Source organism: Hordeum vulgare, chromosome 6H, assembly GCF_904849725.1.
Source record: "Hordeum vulgare subsp. vulgare chromosome 6H, MorexV3_pseudomolecules_assembly, whole genome shotgun sequence".
Classification (NCBI taxonomy): domain Eukaryota; kingdom Viridiplantae; phylum Streptophyta; class Magnoliopsida; order Poales; family Poaceae; genus Hordeum; species Hordeum vulgare.
The window spans coordinates 13005259-13018581 of NC_058523.1; the positions used below are offsets into that span (position 1 = coordinate 13005259).

At 41.7% G+C, this 13323-nt stretch overlaps 1 pseudogene; it reads right to left on the reverse strand.

Annotated features, from left to right (window-relative positions):
* Window positions 1-7449: 7449 nt before the first annotated feature.
* Window positions 7450-13121, reverse strand: LOC123404893 (annotated as a pseudogene).
* Window positions 13122-13323: the final 202 nt, after the last annotated feature.

The window sequence follows — 13323 nt, forward strand, 5'->3', positions numbered from 1 at the left end:
ATTTGATTAAAGATGACAAACCCTAGAAATATGACCAATTTTTTTTATTATAATACGTACCAATGCTTTGCTGCTAGCCCTTACTACTGGTTAAAACACTCAAAAAGTGTCTTTTACCTAAGCTTTATAAAACCAGCCAATCGACCCAAGAACATGCAGAAATATTCTAACGAGTGCGGATGGGTTGCAATAACATACCTAGATTTTGATCCTATTGTAAATCTACAATTCTACGCACTATACAATTAGTTACCTAAGCCCACTACAAAAAGTATAGTACTAGCTCCCAATGGAGTGCAGAATGTTTTGAGTTTAGTTGCCGTCGAATCTCATGGAATATATTGTGGTCAATTGCATCAGCATCTGCCTAGTACACAATGGAATTGAATCAACCTCTGCTTAATTACTACTGCCTCCATTATATAATGTAGTGTATTCATACTTTTCAAGATTAAGTTTGACCATAAATTTAAGGGATAATTGATTTTATGCCCCTAGATGAGTCTCGTTCAACAGGTTTACCCCTAATTTCGAAAAACCTTTGGTCTTGCCCAAGTGCGTCTGTTCCCCTTATACTTTTGCCCTTTCATCCCAATTTTTCCGGTCAAAGACGTTTGACTGTTAGTCAGACATTTTTCTAGACCATTTTACCCTTTCTCTATGTGTGTGCGCATCCTCTCTCTGCGTGTACGCCTACCTTCTCTTGCTGCGTGCAACAATGCGTCGCCGTCGTCGGCTGTTTCAAGCGCCACCACAAGCAAATGTGCCGCCACCGGATCTATAGGACCCCGACCACCCTGTCTTGCCTGCCGCAATTTGTCACTATTGATCTCCCGCGCCGCCTTTGTTCCACACTCACGTTTGTACGCCCGATGCGTCGGGGACGTGCCCCGGCTCCTCCCAACACCGATGGCTAGCATGGCGTTGTCGCCCTCGAGCAGCAGGACCTCCATCTGCCCTGCCATGGCGCCTTGAGCCCTGGGATGAGCATCTCCTTCCCATATTCCCCACCGTCGTTCGCCAGTGCCTCTCCACCTTTACCGTGGCCAAATCCGGTCCAGCCTAAGCCTCTCACGGATGGATCTGCCACCTCCATCACGTCTGCATGCCTCGTGTCAATCTCGGCATCGCGTGCATCGCGATGTTGCCCCCTCGCGTCGATCCCGGTGTCACCCGCGTTGACCTCGTCCGCCGCCGCCTTGTGCCCTCCGGCCCAGCTTGCGCAAATCGTCGGCCTCCCCTTCATCGTGATGTTGCCCCCTTGCAGCACCGACCTTGTCCGTCGCCGCCTCGTGCCCTTCGGCCCAGCTCACCCGAGTCTCCGGTCGGCCCGTCTTTCCGGTGGACCACGGCGTGCTGGTGCTCTGTCACTTGCCGAATGATAGAGACGGCAAAAGAGGGGGAGAGAGAGAGGGAGTGATTTTTCTTTCTTTTCTGATTGGAGTTCTAAGGAGGGGCAAAATGGACCATAGAAATATCTACCTAACTATCAAACGCCTTTGACTAGACGGAATTGGGACGGAAGGCCAAAAGCATAAGGGGACCAAACGCACTTGGGCAAGACCAAGGGTTTTTCAAAATTAGGGGCCAACCTGTTGAGTGGGACTCAATTAAGGGCATAAATCAATTATACCTAAATTTAATCAACGGGGGCGACTGTGGTGGGAGCAAAAGTTGTACCATTGATTTTTTTAATACAAATTCAATGGTTTAATTTTTGCTACCGCCGCAGTCGTCAACGTTGGTTAAATTTGTGGTAAAACTTAAATCTTGAAAATCGCAGGCACACTACATTATGGAATGGAGGGAGTACGTCATATGGACTGGAAGTGGAGTTTTTGAGCTCGAGCTCAAATGAACCTGATGAACAGTAAAACCAAAAGAAAATTTTAAAAAATCTAAATTTTATTTGGTGAAAACACTGACGAAAGTTTTACGTGCACACAAATTTTCATCCTGAAATCACATTCTTGAAAGTCGTGACAAAAAAACAAAATTTATGCTTCAACGGTGTTATTTCCGAAAGCATTTTGAAGTGCTGATATTTTTTTTGCCATGACTTTCACAGATGTCTTTTCAACATGAAATTTTGTGGACATGTAAACTTTTGTCAATGTTTGCATGTGCTTTATTTTTTCTTCTTATACTATTCATTCAGAGCTCAAATGAGCTTGGGAGCAGAAGATGACTTTTGATATGAAGTAGCTTATTGCCGACATAAACATAGTTTAGCTGCTAATGAGCAAGAAGACAAATGAAGTGTGGCATCCTATGTTTGGACGAGCAGGAAGCCCAATGTGAACGAGGGGCAGACAACAAGCATTGTCGTGGAAAGCCCCAGTTTCCGAGAGAGGTGCTATAGAAGTTTGGATGTGTAAATCTAAACGTCTTAGAAAAAAGATTAAAGGTTGGAGTGTCAATGTTGACTCTGCCATTAAGAGAAAGAAGAAAGACTTGATTCAAGAGTTTGACATTTTAGATGTGTTTGCAGAGAATGATCGCAGTTCTGCGGAGGATAAAACTAGGATGAAAGAAATCAAATTGGAACTAGAGAGTATTATGAGGAAAGAAGAGACTGCCTTGTGGCAGAGGTCTAGAGATCGTAGAATTAAAGATGGTGATAAGAATAATGCGTATTTCCACGCTTTAGCTAATCGTAGGCACCGCAAGAATCACTTAAGGGAGTTAGTTGGAGATCATGGGACTGTTCACACCACGGGGGAAATGTTAGATGTGGCGACTTCTTTTTATAAAGATTTATTTAGCCATGAAGAGAGACATACCATTCATTTGGGCCCTTCCTTCTGGAAGGAGGAGGAGTTGATTTCTGAAGTGGAAAATGAGAATCTTCAGAAAAACATCTCTGAGTTGGAGGTAAAGGAGGCCAGCTTTGGCTCTTATGGTAATGGTGCTCCTGGCCCTGATGGGTATTCCTTTCTATTTTATCAAACATTTTGGGAGCTATTAAAAACTGACTTTATGGCTCTGGTTAAAGAGTTTGAAGCTGGTAGATTAGATATTCATAGACTCAATTTTGCGCTGATTGTTTTGATTCCTAAAGAACCTGGAGCCAATACTATGAAGAAATTTAGACCAATCAGCTTGAGTAACTGTGCGGTTAAAATTTTCTCTAAGATTCTTACTAATAGATTATCTCCTATTAGTGATAGATTAATATCTCCTAATCAAACTGCTTTTATTAAAGGGAGATATATCCTTGAGAGTGTGGTGTAAGCTCATGAAGTAATACACTAGGTTAAAAAATCTGAGGTGCCTGGGGCTTGTGCTCAAATTAGACTATGAGAAAGCATATGATAGAGTTAGTTGGGAATTTCTGTTTGAGATGCTAGAGTCCCGTGGTTTTGGTACCAAGTGGATCTCTTGGATTAAATGCCTGTTACTTCAAAGCACCTTTAGTGTGCGTATCAATGATACTACTGGTCCATACTTGGTAGGAGGTAAAGGTCTTAAACAAGGTGATCCTATCTCCCCTATACTATTCAATCTGATTGCTGATGTATTTTCTAAAATGCTTATTAAAGCTTCCTCGTGTGGATTGCTCTCGGGCCTATTAAATAATATCATTCGGGAGGAGATGTTAGTCTCCAATATGCAGATGATACTCTCCTCTTTCTAGAGGATTCATATGATAAAGCTAGAAATTTTAAATGGATCTTATCCTGTTTTGAAAATTTGTCGGGGATGAAAATCAACTTTCATAAAAGTGATCTCATTACTATTAACATGGCTGAGGATAGAGCTAGGGTTTTTGCCCAAATTTTCTGTTGCAATTTGGGATCTTTTCCTATTAAATACTTGGGAGTCCCTTTACATTATGATAAATTGAAAAAAGAGGACCTCCAACCTTTGATTGACAGAATCATTAAAGGTATCTCAGGCTGGTTAGGGAGATACCTAACATATAGAGGCAAGATTATCCTACTGTGTGCTTGTATTGTGAGTATTCAGGCCTATCTACTGGCAATTATGAAATTTCCAAAATGGGCTATTAAAGCTATTAATTCTCAGATGTCTCACTTCTTATGGGGTAACATGGGGGAACAACATAAGTATCATCTAGCCCATTGGGGCCTAGTTTCTAGGAAGAAAGAGTTTGGTGGTTTGGGGATACCCAACATTAGAGAATTTAATATGGCTGTGCTAGCTTCATGGGGGAAGAGATTTTTAATGATGTAGACAGTGATTGGAAGAAGATTTTGAGATATAAGTACAATGTGTCTAACCCAAATATACTTTGGTCTAGACAGCAGGGAGGCTCTCCCTTTTGGAAAAGTGTAACCTGGGCTCTGAATGACACTAGAACCTTATATAAATGGGAAATTGGTAATGGTGATAATATCAGTTTCTGGCATGACATCTCGGCTGGAGATTGTTCTCTGAAAGTGAGATTTTGGAACCTATTTGAGATATGTAATCAACAGGATTGTACAGTTTCTCAGGTTTGGAATGGGACATCTCTTAGGTTGTCCTTTAGAAGATGTGTAGACAATAATGGTATGGATAACTGGAATAATCTCATTGACTTTATTAAAGGTTTTTGCATGACTGATTTACATGATAAACCAATCTGGGAGTTAGAACCCAATGGGATCTACTCTGTACGTTCCTTCTACAAGTTTATAAACTTTGGTGGTATGGTTTCTCCTATTGGAGATAGCTTGTGGAAAACTTTGTGCCCTCAAAATATTCATGTGTTCCTATGGCTATGTTTGTATAATAAAATACTAACCAGAGACAATGTTGCTAAAAGGAAACATCTTGATGATTTGACGTGTTTGTTTTGCAATGAACCAGAATCTATACAACACCTTTTCTTTGAGTGCATTAATGTGGGTGTTATTTGGACAACTATATCTGAGTTTTTTCATTGCAATAGAATGCTTTGTTTTCATGATGTAGCTTCCCCTTGGAAACTGAATAAGAAGAAAAATTTGCTCAATATGATTATTGCTGCCTCCTTGTGGAGTGTTTGGACTTTAAGAAATGAATTTTGCTTCCAGGGGCGCACTTGGAGAGGTCTGGGCTGCGTCCTTGTCAAGTTAAGAGGGATTTTGCAACAATGGTCGGCTCTCTGCGACGCTGCTCAAATGGATATGCTGAAGAACTTCATCATGGTGTTGCACAGGCGTCGGGGAGAGCTTCTGAGGATTGCCTGGAGTAGGGATCGAAGCTAGTTCTTCTCTTCTTTGTCTGGCTGTAATATAAAGAGATGTTCGCTGGTCTAAAGCTGTAGCTGGGCGTTGAATACTTGTTTCCTTTTTTAAGGTGGTAGAGGGATGATTTGCAGGTTTAGAGACGTATCATGTTTTGATGCGGTGTTGCTGGTTTGCTCTGCTTCATGCAATAAAATGGGGCAGGGGGAAACCCCTTTCTTTCAAAAAAAAACATTGTCGTGGTTTGAACCACTACGAACCCGCTAGCATATGAACCCTTCACAATGAATGTTTGGAGTAGTTACTTTTTTAGCGTGGATCAAAGGCATCAACTAGCGCATTTCAAAGCGTGTATTAGGACTCCGGGAGCAACTCCCGAGTGCAATGCAATAAAGTACATTATACTGTTTTGAAAAAAATATACTGTTTTGAATTATTTTTTCAGAAAAGGTTCTTGAATGTGCATATGGGTTACAATAACTTACCTTGGTTTTTTTTTGAAAAAACCCTTATATTAATTTGATAAAACAAGATTCTTACAATCGCTCATTACAAAATTAGCCACACAGAGCGGAACACTATTACATAAAACACCATCGGACTTGCTATCAAATCTGAATATGCAATCACGTGCGCTACCCTATTAGTCTGCCTATCAATTTTGACGATCTGAAAATCCTTTATAAGTTTTGAAATGCTCAACGCCTCCTTTTTCAGATCCATAAGGGGAGACCTGCCAATGGATTCTCTTGTTAGGAAAGATGCAATAAAAGCGCAATCAGTTTCCAAAATAATAGGTTTGTGAGTGTAATACCAATGTATAACTCGATGATGGCCGCACGAAGTTTGGCTTCATCCACACAAGTGCATGACTGGATAAAATCCCATGACGGAACCAGGATTTTGCTGAGATTATTCCTGGCTACAACCCGAACACTAACGGATCTCACGCTCTCCATGAAAGTAGCATCAACATTTATCTTAATATACTCAGTATCCGGGGACTTCCAAACGCGACGACCATTCACGGGTGGAATAACATACCTCTAATTGTGAGTCACATCCTTACCTTTGTTGCTTAAGTCGACTTGCACACTAGAGTTTGCTGATGTGAAAGACTTCATGTAGTTTCCCACAAAGATAATAGAGGTAGATAAAGATTCTTTCCCTCTACCAAAGATCAAATAATTCCTCAGATGCCAAGCTCTCCAAAACATGAATAAAACTTGTTGGCGTACCCGTGACCCTAACTGCTCAAACAAAATAAAAATCCGGTCCAGCTAGCCATGTACATCTGAAAAAGTCCTCTCCAGGAATATTTCACATATCTCTCATGGCAAAATGGAAAGCACACGCCTTAGGACAAGTCACAAGGGCATGGAAAAATAATTTCATCCTTCACACCACAAATAGTGCGCATACCTGACACCGTTTGGTGATGAGGAACTCTGTTTACTTTTCTTTTTTTGAAAAGGAGGAAACGAGCCCCCGGCCTCTGCATCAATCGATGCATGCAGCAATATTATTAAAAATAAGCGTAAAGTATGTGATGTCCACAAATCTTTGAACCTGAGTACAAAAATTAAACAAATAAATTGCCCATCCGGCTCAACTGATAACAGACTACGATGCCTATACACCTAGCCTATTATTAGCACGCCATCCAAATCGGTTGAAGATAACCCGAGCGGCCGTCTCCCATCGGTTGCACCCAATATCCATAAGATCCCTGGAGTCCACATGACTGAGTAACGACCACATACGGATCCAGGACGTTGCTCTGAAAATAACCTGCAAAAAGTTGTTGAAATTCTTGTCATTAAAAATCATGTCATTCCTAGTATTCCATATAGCCCAACATAACGCACATACTCCAATTCTAATAAGTTTCGATATTCTGCCGTCGACTCCATTGAGCCACGTTGTGAATAACGAATTCATACATGTAGGTGGAGATATATTAAAAGCTATGTGTAGTGTGCGCCAAAGAAGTTTTGCAATCGGACATTCTAAGAAAAGATGTTTAATCGTTTCATTTTGCTCATAAGAACAACAATTCACCCTGCCTCTCCATCTTCGTTTTTTCAAATTATCTTTGGTTAATACCACACCCTTGTGTATGAACCACATGAAAACTTTAATCCTTAGGGGTACCTTGATTTTCCATATATGTAGCGATCTATATATTAGTGCATTATTAATGAGATCCATGTACATAGATTTAACTGAGAATACTCCGTTGGAAGCCAAAGTCCAACGAATAGTATCTGTCTGGTTAGATAGTTGAATCTGCATTAACCTTCTGACCAGATGTAGCCATGTGTTCCACCGTGGTCCAACTAAAGCTCTCCTAAATTGTATGTTAAGAGGTATGGATTGAAGTACTGTGGCAACATAATCCTCTTTTCGTTGGGCAATGTTATATAGAGTTGGATATTGAAGAGCTAGGGGAGTGTCTCCCAACCAAGTATCCTCCCAAAACCTTGTTGATGCACCATCCCCAACTACAAATCTTACCCGCTGGAAAAAGGTCACCTTTACCTTCATTAGACCTTTCCAGAAAGGAGAATCCTTTGGTCTAACTTTAACCTGTGCTAAAGTTTTTGAATGTAAGTATTTATTTTTAAGTATTTGAAACCACATTCCTTCAGTTTCCGTAGATAGCCTAAAAAGCCATTTGCTGAGAAGGCATTTGTTCTTGACTTCTAAGTTTTCAATACCCATACCCCCCTGTTCTTTAGGTCTACATATAATATCCCAACGTGTCAGTCTGTATTTCTTCTTGACCTCATCGCTTTGCCAGAAGAACCGAGACCTATAAAAATCTAGTCTTTTTCGAACCCCTACTGATATTTCAAAAAAAGACAAGAGAAACATGGGTAGGCTAGTTAACACCGAATTTATTAATACTAGCCTTCCTCCATATGACATAAGCTTGCCCTTCCAACAACTTAGTTTTTTTTCAAATCTATCTTCAATACATTTCCACTCCTTATTCGTCAGTCGCCTATGATGAATAGGGATCCCAAGATAACTAAATGGTAGTGATCCCATTTCACATCCAAAAAGCTGTCTATAAGCATCCTGTTCCTCTTTTGCCTTTCCAAAGCAAAATAGTTCACTTTTGTTGAAATTTATTTTTAATCCTGATAATTGTTCAAAAATACACAATAATAGTTTCATGTTCCTTGCTTTGGCCATATCGGGCTCCATGAAAATAATTGTATCATCCGCGTATTGTAAAATAGACACCCCTCCTTCTACAAGATTTGGTATGAGGCCTCCAACTTGGCCTTTTTCTTTGTCTCTTTGTATTAATATTGTTAACATGTCTGCAACTATGTTAAACAACACTGGGGATAATGAATCACCTTGCCTGAGTCCCTTATGTGTTTGGAAAAAATGACCTATGTCATCATTAACTTTAACACCTACACTCCCTTTTTGGATGAAATTATCAACCTGATTTCTCCATGCATCATTGAATCCTTTCATACGTAAGGCCTGTTGGAGAAAAGACCATTTTACTTTATCATATGCTTTCTCGAAATCCACTTTAAATATAACCCCATCTAGTTTCTTTGTATGGATTTCATGCAATGTCTCATGCAGGACCACAACACCCTCCAAGATATGTCTCCCAGGCATGAACGCAGTCTGCATCGGTTGGACTACAGAATTAGCAATCTTTGTTAATCTGTTTGTACCAACTTTTGTAAAGATCTTGAAACTCACATTGAGCAGACATATCGGTCGAAACTGTTCAATTCGAATAGCTTCCACCTTTTTTGGCACAATGTAATTGTTCCAAAGTTGAGATGAAATAATTGCAAGTGACCATTAAATAGATCATGAAACATACGCATCAAGTCACTCTTAATAATGTACCAACACTTCTTATAAAACTCTGCAGGGAACCCATCTGGTCCCGGTGCTTTATTTAATTTCATTTGTGTGATTGAGTCATATACTTCTTTCTCTGTAAATGGAGCTGATAGCACCTCATTTTCATCTGCATTTAGTTGAGGTATATCATGAGTGATGCTTTCATCCAAAGAGACCATTGTCTCTTCTGGTTTAGCAAATATTTTTTTGTAAAATTCAGAGATATATAATTTTAAGTTCTCGTGTCCTATAATTGTTCCTTCATCTTGCTCAAGTTGAGTAATTTTTTTCTTCCTGTGTTTGCCATTTGCAATCATGTGGAAGAATTGTGTGTTATCATCCCCATGAACCACCTTTGCCACCTTGGCTCTAGTTGCACATTTCATCTCCTCTTCTCTTAGGAGTTTTTGCAACCTCCTCTCAGCATCAATCTTTTTATTCCTGTCCGTCAAATTGAGTTGATTAGACTCCACTTTAATGTCTAATTCATCAATCAGACGACTGAGTAGTTCTTTTTCAGTTCTATATTTACCACTCTGATTTTTTGCCCATCCTCTTAAAAACTGTCGTAAATTTCTAATTTTGTTTTGCCATATTCCGATATTTGTTATCCCACCCGAATCCCTTGCCCATTCTTCAGCTGTGAGATCCATGAAACCTTCTCTTTCAAACCAACTTAATTCAAAAGAAAAGATATTTCTATTTCCCACATGATTTGCCTCTCCGGAGTCCAGTAGGAGAGGCGTGTGATCAGATATAGCTCTTTGCAAGGCCTGTACTGTAACCAGTGGGTATTTCTGTTCCCACTCAACGCTAGTCAGTACCCGTCCAATTTCTCATATGTTGGTACCGGTAAAGAATTTGCACAAGTAAATTGTGTACCACTAAGATCAATCTCCCTCAAATTAAGACTCTCAATGACCATGTTAAACATAGTGGACCAACGTGTATCAAAATTATCATTGTTTTTTTCATTTTGTCTTCTAATGATGTTAAAGTCTCCCCCCACCATAAGTGGTAATCTTTCGTCTCCACAAATCCGTACCAAATCTGCCAGAAAATGAGGTTTGAGTTCTGGTTGCGCTGCCCCATATACAGCCACCAGAGCCCACCTGAACCCATCGGTCTTCGACCTCAGTCGAAATTTAACCGTGAACTCGCCATATATCACACTCATCACCTCTAATGTTTCACATTTTACCCCAAGTAAGATCCCACCAGATCTTCCCCTTGGCAGCAAACAATGCCAGTCAAAATCAACCCCTCCCGAGAGGATATTAAGAAATTGTGGTGTGAAATTATCCCTACCCGTTTCTTGTAAAGCTATAAAGTCAAGTTTATGTTCGAGAGATGCTTCTCTAAGGAACCTTCTTTTAGCCAAGTCCGCTAGACCTCTGCTATTCCAAAAAGCCCATTTCATATCTCATCATGAATTTTTTTTTCTTTTGTTTTACTCTGGCACTCCTCCTGACCGCTGATTGAGGAAATACTTTTCTATTCCAAGGTCTCTTGGGTTTGTCTTTAATACCATCTAAGTTATTTTGTACTACTCTGACATTTGGAAGACAACCGTCAATTGAAGGAGCCACATACCCCTCCGATCCCATGTCATCCAGATCTACCTCATCTTCCTCTAGATGTAGTAAATTGTCACAAAGAGTCTGTAGTTGTGCACCTCCTAAGTCATTAATATCTGAATCTTCCATTGGTTTTAATGCTGCTAAATGCTTAACAAAGTCAATGGTTCTGTCTGCTTCTAAGTCTAAAATATCATTGATAGATTTAGCTACTTGTTTGCCTGAGGAACCAAGAGAAATTCCTATGTCGCTAGCATTATTAATAATATCTGAATCTGAAAGTTGAAGAATTGATGCTTCAGGAACGACACACATACCTGAAGTGTTTTCAGCATCTCGGATTTTAGCGGCCCTCATGGCGCGCCCTATGGACATGTCATCAGCATCTGGTTGTTCCTGGATACGTTGAATGTAGCGTTCATTTCCAGAGGAAGGATCTGCGATCCCTCCAAATGAGATCACCTCCTCCATAGATACCTCTGAATGTTTACGACCGTCTGTCGCACATCCTCCCTTGACTGCATCTCCCTCCGGACCAGCCGTATGAGTTGTGGGTAATATGGTCGTAGGATATGTCACGTGGTCCTCCTGAATGATGACACGTGCATTGTCATCCTGATGCACTGAATTGTCGCTGCAATGTTGCCCAAGGCCCTCTCCTGTTCGCTGCGAGTCCGCCGGCGTTGAAGGAGAAAAATGATCAGTGCTCATCTGAATGCCGTTGCCCTGCGGCGAACTAGGCAATGTAATCTTGCGTGTGCTATACTCATGCTGCGGTATGAGTAATGTATTTTCCTGGACCTTACACGCATGGTGTTTCTGGGCATTGTCCCCATGCATATCCTGGAGCATGCATGCATGCTGTACCTGATAATTATTTGGAACATGCACATTAGCATTGCTGGCCACTGTGCCATGTTTGTCATGTGACATTTCCTCGTGCTGTGTCATCATGCATGCATGGTTGCTAGTTACTTGAGCACCCAAATTTAATTGAGCTGCACCCCCTAAGCGACCCATATCATGCATGACCTCAAATGATCCGAGACGTAGGGTATCCATATGAGCAGAAGAAGATGAAGGTGTAACCTCATTAATATGTGACTTATCTTTCACAGAAGATGATGAAGGATGAACGCCATCCTTAGACCTGTCAGAGCTCTTTTCTTTATCTGTATCATCATGATCTTTGTCACGCTCATCTCCATCAGTCATATGAACATCACCATCATTAGACTTTGAAGGTACGTCCACCTCTACCTCCACATCAAGATCATAATGAACTCCATCATATGGCCAAGGTGCGAAATCAGGAATATATTCAACATCTAACACCATCACAAGCAATCTGGCTATCCCCCTTTTGCGAGTAAACGGCATGTCGACTTTTTCTGTCTTGCCAATAAGTGATCCAAGGCTCCATACAATAAGAAAATCATTAAGTAAAGTTTCTGGTATGCCTGAAAACCTGATCCATACCTTCTGTAACCGTGTACCCTGTGGTTCTGGTTTTTTACACTCCTCAAACTCAAGCATGCATTTGCTCCCACTGACCCTGCTGACCCCAAAAGTAAGCAAACGTTGGAGATCCTCTCTTCTAGGAAACTCCACTTGAAAGCTATGATCATCAAGTCGTTCTGGTGCCCACTGGTATGATTCAGACACAAGTCTTCTCAATTGTTGGGAGATTTGGTCAGCTGAGAGCGATCCATTAGTAACTTTAACTAGTCCCGTTCTTGAGCTCTCAAGACGTGGCGGAACAATAACTGATGTAGACCGTGGTGTCTCAAAAAACATAAGTCTATTTTGACATACACCATATATATTAATGACCGGCTTCGGAACAAGGAGCAATGGGCAAGCACTCTCTTCATGTCCCGGTTTTAGACAAATATCGCATAATGCCGTAGTGCAATCCACGACAAAATGTCCAGGTACTCCACATCTATAGCATGTTAACTTCTCCTTCTTACGAGCGGCTTTGTTAGCCCTAGCCTGGTCTCTGTCCTCGGCTGCCTTAGGTGCATCCTCCATAGACAGATTATCAACATTATCAGTCGCCGCCGGAGTTACTTCTTTCCACTTGGGCAAATTGTTATTGCGCCCAAAAGTACGACCACCTCCAGCACCACGCGGACGATAGTTCGTACCCCTGGCTCCTTCTACAAAGCTTCCTTCCGGAGGATAAAAGGGTCTGTGCCACATGTTAGTACCTCCCCCCCCCCCCCCCGACCTCCTCCGGCGTTCCAGTTACCTCGTCCCCCTCCTGGGCCAGCATAGCCTTCGTTCCAATTGTTAGCATAGTGCCTGTATCCATGTCCTCTGCCTCTACCGTGTCCAGACCCTCCTGCAGCAGCTGCAATCCCAGCAGCCCGAGTATTAGGCCCGGCAACAGCCCCGCCACCCCTTCCGGCAGTAGCAGTCCCAGCCCCGCGAACATCAGTTCCGGCAGTCGTCCCACGATGTACTCCTGCAGGAACCCCATTGGCCTCCCGATGCGCAGCTGCTGCCTTAGTCACCATAGCTGATTGCTCCGAACGATTGCCAGTCGCGCTCCCTGGAGGAGGCTCAGCCATCGTCGGTGGTAGCTTCGGAACCCGTCGAGCATGGCCTGTTCTTGATGGGAATCCCGAGTAATCAGGTCGAACCCTAGCTGTAGTATTATTATCCGCGATGGGAGCCGCCGT